Below are 6,640 nucleotides of genomic sequence, written 5' to 3' on the forward strand. Positions count from 1 at the left end.
GGCATTATTTCACGACTGTGGAGGAGATGGCTCAAGGAATGTATTCCTGCCCTTAACAGCCGACCGAAGTGGACTTCAGAATTCCGAGACCTAAAAGTTGGAGATGTAGTTCTTGTGATTCAGCCCTATACTCCAAGAGGACGTTGGCCGTTAGAACGAATTGCCGAAGTGTATCCTGGACGTGATGGCCACACCCGTGTTGCTAAAGTTGCGTGTGGCGTCAAAACTGTCGTGAGACGAATTAATAAACTGATTCCACTTGGAATCAATTTTTAATTCCTTATTTAGGAACACACTAGGACTACCTCCCAGTGTTGGGAGGGGGAAAATGCTAAGAAGATAGTACGGGAATGGCGTGTCGTGCGGTTAGCGCGCGCGCGCTGAGACATTTAAATTTTACCAGTTCGTACGCAAGTTACGCGTACGATTTCTCGCGTGTGTGTTTTTCAGTTTTAGTCGCATTTTTTTTCAGTTTTACCGTCTTTTAACCGATTAAACGTGCCTGCTTTTTAAGGAGATTTTCGTAATCGCTTCCGAACAATCATTAAATTCAAAACTTCAAGTGAACTCGTGGCAATCGGAAGAAACTGTTTGAAGAAAAGCGGAAGCAGTGCAAGTTAAGATGGCTGGTACCAGTTTTCATCTTTTTGATGGTCTGTTGCTTTGAAAGAATATAACAAAAAAACTAACCAAGGCCAGTTGAACACTTTTACAGGATTGAAGTATATAACCATTGGTTATCCAAAAATAGGTGTTATTTCGTCACCAGCAGTTTCCATGGCAACACTTTCATAGGATTATTCAGCTTCAGACGCCTATTTTAGCTTGTGGCTCAAATAATTTGAAAACTCACTCGGCGACCCCGTGATTTTTCTTAGTGACCGCTTTTGGCGCTTGAAACGGAAAATGCACAAAGACTTTAAAAAAATTATATGGAGCGGAATTTTTGAGAATTTAGAAAAAGGCAATTTTCACGCATCGCAAATGTCTTTCCGTAGAATTTCCTAATTTTTTTCTGATGATTCCTTCCAATGTTATTATTATATTGGAACATTAAAAAGAAGGGGTCACCGGACATTTTTTTCATGCAAAAGCTTTCGTGAGTCTAGCAATTCCCACGCACGTTCTCGCGCATTTAAAAATCCGGATGCCATTATATCGACAGTTGTTCATGATCTGTTACGGCTACCGCTGACAATTGCGTGTGCTCGCGCGAGCTCCTACTGCATCCGATCTGATGTTCAGAAACGTTTACTGCTCAGAAAGTCATTCAGCAGTCGTTAAAGACAGCCTTTCGGGCCCACCTTGAAAGATATACTTCCAGCTTCTGACTATATTAGCCATATTTTTACTGAAAAACAACGAGCGAAAGTTTGAAATGGAAAACACGCGTTGGTTGGCGCTTCGATCGGAATGTTCGTTTAGAGATTGTGAGTCTTCTATTAGGTAAAACATTATGCCTGAGATTTTTCGGGCATCTCTCCTTATTCTTCGTTGCTGATTTCTTCGAAGTGTCTAACGATGGCGGCCAATATCCTCTTCGTCGGTGTGACTCGTGTTGTCTTCGCCGATGAAGTTGTTGGTGGCTTAGACAATATGGCGGCTAGTCCTCTTCTAACAAGCGACTAAATACAGGAATGGCTCCGACCTGTAATTGGATGATAAAAATAGTAAAAGTTAATAAGTTATATCTTAACTTTTTGCTCGTGAGTATTGTTAACCGCGTGTCTCAAAGCGGAACAATGAAATATCAATGCGAGTGAAAACACCGATCTGTAAAAAAAGAAATGATTACTTACGTAGCGAAGCGAAGGCAGCCTTTCTTATTCAGCGAGGTCGTTCAGCGATATTCCAGCGATGAAAAAGTCATCGGCTAACAATCTCCGCTGACAAAACTCATTTGGTCAGTTCAGGCGGACGACCAGAGACTGGAGCCATTCCTGTATTTCACCGCTGACAGGAATAGCTCCGACTCAAACGTTTATTATTTTTTTTTCAATAAATTTTTAGTAATTTTTAAAACAAAAATTTTAAAAATTTAAAACTAAAATGGTGAGCAGTGCTGTACGAACAGTAGTTGTAAAACTTCTTTATTCTCTGACGCGTTTCGTCTAACTCTCGTAACTTCTTCGGGGAGTTTTACGAGGTAACACTAAACGCGTATAGTTATAAACCATTGTTAGCAGCTATGACCAGTGACCATAAGGGCTTACCTGGACCTACGAGCAGGAATAGGCAAAGTTGTGAAAATTTGAAAATTTCTTTTGAAAATTTATTAGGCAAGATGAGAAATATTTTTTGGGAGCCGTGGTTTTAGCTGAAAATTTTCAAATTTGAAAAATTGAAGAGGTTTTTTACAGATGATGCCTGGAAAGCAGTTGGCAAATTAGGTTAGGATGGCTCGTACAGAAAATGTAGTTTATGGTCCACTCATTCTTTCTTAAATTTAAGTGGTATAAATACCTTGTCTAAAACAGTAGTGTGATACGATAACTAATGAGATATACTCGTTCCAATACTATGTCATGTGATGAACAGCCTTCATTAATTTTGGAACATGTTTTATAAAATCATTTTACTCTTTCTTGTTATAGCCAAAAACTGTTCGAAGATTGGTTGTGCTATCACTGCAAACAGTCAAGGTACTTCGATATGATTCAGTGCGAGGGCTACTGCCACTGGTTTAACTGGTAAGACACTTTTTTTTTTTTTTTTTTTCCTTTTTTAGGTCTAGTGGAGTTGTTAGAAATTACCAAACAAAATTAATCCGCGACTTTCTTCCTTTGGGTGTTGTGCAAAAATAGATCAAGAATCCGATGAATGGGTTTGTCCTTCATGTGAACAATTACCTAGAAAATCCGTTTCCGCGAAAAAAATTCCCTCGATTGCGGGCAAACCATACTTTTCCAGTAGAGCATACTGTAAATTAAAAACATCGATGGCAGCGTCACGCAACCTTGCGTGATCTTTCAAACATGGTATGCACTTGCTGCATTATTTTAAAACTTAGAAACTACATGGCCCTGTAGAAATAAAAGAGGGCTTCATTTGCAAGCACTGTAGACTTCAACATAAGAAGAAACTAATAAATAGCTCTTTCACTTTTTATCTGTATATAAATTATTTAGCCAGAACCAAAAAATTAATATACGCATGAGTTGGAGCCATTCCTGTCAGCGGTGAAATACAGGAATGGCTCCAGTCTCTGGTCGTCCGCCTAGACAGTCTAAATTAGTTTTGTCAGCGGAAATTGGCAGCGGATGACTTTTTTATCGCCGGAATACGACCTAGCTGAAGAAGATAGACTCTGCCTTATCTTCGTTATGTAAGTAGCCATTTCTTGTTTGACACGTCGGTGTTTTCGCATCGATATTTCATTGTTCCGCTTCGGTAAACGCGGTTAACAATACTCACGTGCAAGGAGTTAAGATATAACTTATGAACTTTTACTATTTTTATCATCCAATCACAGGTCGGAGCCATTCCTGTATTTAGTCGCTTGTCCTCTTCTACCAAACCTTGTGAACAGTTTGCGAAGGTCATCGTAAGAGAGATCACTGTCAGTGATGTTTTGTGCCATTGATCTTTTAATTGGTCCGGTGTCGGTTACGTTGAACAAGTTGTCACTGAATGTTAGAAGAAGTTCGTGGCGTTGATCTAGGTAGAGCATGTTTGCCACTGCGTGGGGAGCACTGATGATACTGGAATTCTCAACGATGTTTTTCCTGGAGAGGCTTAATGACGATCCAAAAAGAATTTTTCTCAGCGCCCTGGCATTTTCTAAAGCATCATGGGCGTCAAATTGTTCCTTGAACAAACGGTTATAAAAGTTGCTTTGGTTTGGTTTGCAGTATCCACTAGAATCGAGCTCAAGTGCTTTATGTTTGTTTTTAATCAGTTTTTTCATCAGATGTAGACTATCCGCAAAGTAGACATTCATGTCAGTAATGCCATCCTTGAAGTTTTCCTCACTATTTATTAGGAGAGTAGGGACATCGAACGTTGCCCAATTATGACCAATTAAAACAGTTATTTGATTTTCATGTCGCTCAGAAGACTTGACTTTAGTTATAAGAGTCAGGAAGTCACCAAGTGCTTCCTCTATGGTTATACTTTCGACAGGAATGTTTCCTTGGCACAATGTCCTTACTCCTTTTATGGTCTTTATGGTCATGCCATTGACAAGGTAGGCACTGTAACATGTTGCTTTTGGGAGAATGTAAATGGAGAATTCATGTTTCCCATTTCCACTTACAGCAGACAGTTTGCACATCTCAGCTAGCTTCCCTGTGCAAGTCGTTTATGTGTCAAAGATAACGAATTGATATTTCTGTTTTGAATCATATTGTAAGTGCACAATCTTTGGCCTTATAGTGTAGGGTGGTGTTATTTCTTCATTTATCCTTTTAGCTCAGTGAGTGATATTTCTGTAGGTATTTCAAATACATTTTTTGACACTGTTTGATGATTTGTTGGGTCCAAATTTAGACCTGCTGAAGACTCATAGGTGACCCCTTCACTGACTTCCCTCCTGAGTGTTTGCGAGGTTTTTTGTTAAGATAACTGGTTACGCCTTCTCTTGAATTTCTTTTTTTCTTTTTTTTGTTTGTCATAAAAAACCTTCTTGTCCATTGCTTCAGCATCTCTTTCATAGACAGAACCAAGCTCAATATTAAGAATCTCTAATGTTTTTCCAATGTAGTTGTATCCAATATTGGTTTGTGCCACCCCACATGCTACTCAAAAATCATTACTTTCACTGCCTCCATAAAAATGAGTTTTGGAGTTCTAAGAACAAATGGTGCTATTAAGACTTTCATTTCTCTGTGAATTAGCACGTGGGGTCAGTTTGTTCACTACAATGTCAGTAGAATATTGGTCCAGAATGTCACTTAAGGCTATTTTTAGGGAATCTCCAAAGAGATCTTTGCCATTTGGCAAGTCTGTATGTTTGTAGGCAACAGGATTTTGCTTGAAACCACACCATGAAACATTACAACAAGTATGCTCCCCAAAGGCATGGGGAATAATGATTTTGAGACCTTGCTTTAAAGATTTAGGATATCCCACATTTGGCTGACACAAAAACTGAAGCACTCAGTGATGTAATTTATAACCTTTGAACTGAGAATTGAGCAATTCAATCCTTTGAAGCAGTCTCTTAAGATTGTATAATCTGGTATTGAGGGATTTCTTGGCATGACCAACATCGGACCATTTCTCAACACCATAAGGGACTTTGTTCTTTATGTCTGCAAGGGTTGTTGAGTCATCATCCCCTACATAAATAGAAAATTTGACTCCAGATTGAGGAGCTTTTCTCCACAGTTCACAGGCAACTTCTCTTTCCATTAATTTTGATGACCATAGTCATTATTTCAACAATCATGCTTTTTTTCTTTCCCAGTTAATTTGTTATGGCTACATACTCGACACATCTTGCATCTTGTGGAATAACTCACAACTTTTCCAGCAGCGAGACACATGGCAGCCCCATGACCAGTTGCAGAGTTGTGTCCCCTTCCCCTTTTTTGCCAACCCATATCATAGGAGACAGCTACTCCAGGGCGATGGTCTGCAGACAGACCAGAAGATTTCTCGCCAATTTTTTTGTTTTTCTAAATTTAATTTAAATTTACAGCTGTCTGTAGCAACCTTCTCTAGGGCATTTCCAACTTCTCTTTCCCTTCTTTTCTTTTAAGCAGGTTAATATTCGTTGTTGGTACATTCTAGAGAGTAAATAGGTGGGTATTCCCCATGCCAGCATGGAGGGATCCCAATACTGCCCTTGTGTTGATATCGTTAACAAGAGGACCACGGCTTCCAGCTCTGTGTTCAGCAGAGGATTTTACTTCATTTACATGACTACAGAAGCTGCACTTAATGCTGAAGATACTACTGAGAGCACTTTGTTTTTCTTCCATAATGTTTGTAAGGGATAATGGACCTGTGGGTGCAATAAATGGCCTAGTGATCAAAGTCATTTATTTATGCATAGAAGCAAATAGTTTGAGGAAAGCAAACAATTTAAGAAAGTGGAAGTTCAAGATGACAGGAGGTAAGATATTGTACTCTGAAATTTGACCAGCAAGAAAAGTCATATTTGAGCCTGTCTAAATGCTCATACTCAATAGCTAAAAAAAGTTTCCTGCACTGTGTCAAACAATACTAGTAATATTTTGAAATATTTTATTTTACCTAAAAATTATTTTACCCACCTTACATAACAATACCAGAGACAAACATTTTAATATACTCATATGAGATTTATAAAAAGATCTATTATTTTTACCGACTTATTTTGTTTTGTGTGTCTCTTTTTTTTTTCCTTTTTGAGAAAAATATTTCTGAAGGCTCCTACGGGAACTTACCTCTTTTGCAGCTTGAGCAAGATTTCAACTCATTTCGAAGAACTGGAAGTTCAATCAGTCTTGTACCACAAATATCAACCTCATATTTAGTGTGCTGTAATGATAAAAATTTTTGCTTAGCTATTTGATTTCGAGTATTTGATTATCAAGAATAAAAAGAAGAAAGGGAAAGAAGAAAACGTAACAAATCTCAGTCGAACCAGCCAAAATGCAACAGCGATGTAACACAACTTACCTGTTGTGACATCGTTTTATTTTCCTTGGAGGTT

The 6,640-nt window shown here is 38.5% G+C and overlaps 1 pseudogene across 1 annotated transcript; it reads right to left on the bottom strand.

Annotated features, from left to right (window-relative positions):
- Nucleotides 1-1,115: 1,115 nt before the first annotated feature.
- LOC149050938 (uncharacterized) lies at nucleotides 1,116-5,759 on the bottom strand (annotated as a pseudogene). Its single transcript, XR_016183520.1, has 3 exons — nucleotides 3,514-5,759; nucleotides 2,210-2,213; nucleotides 1,116-1,614 (listed from the first exon to the last, which is right to left on the bottom strand). The product of XR_016183520.1 is annotated as an uncharacterized LOC149050938 (transcript).
- Between the last annotated feature and the right edge of the window lie 881 nt (nucleotides 5,760-6,640).

This window comes from Pocillopora damicornis, chromosome 2 (genome assembly GCF_964200805.1).
Source record: "Pocillopora damicornis chromosome 2, jaPocDami1.2, whole genome shotgun sequence".
Lineage (NCBI taxonomy): Eukaryota > Metazoa > Cnidaria > Anthozoa > Scleractinia > Pocilloporidae > Pocillopora > Pocillopora damicornis.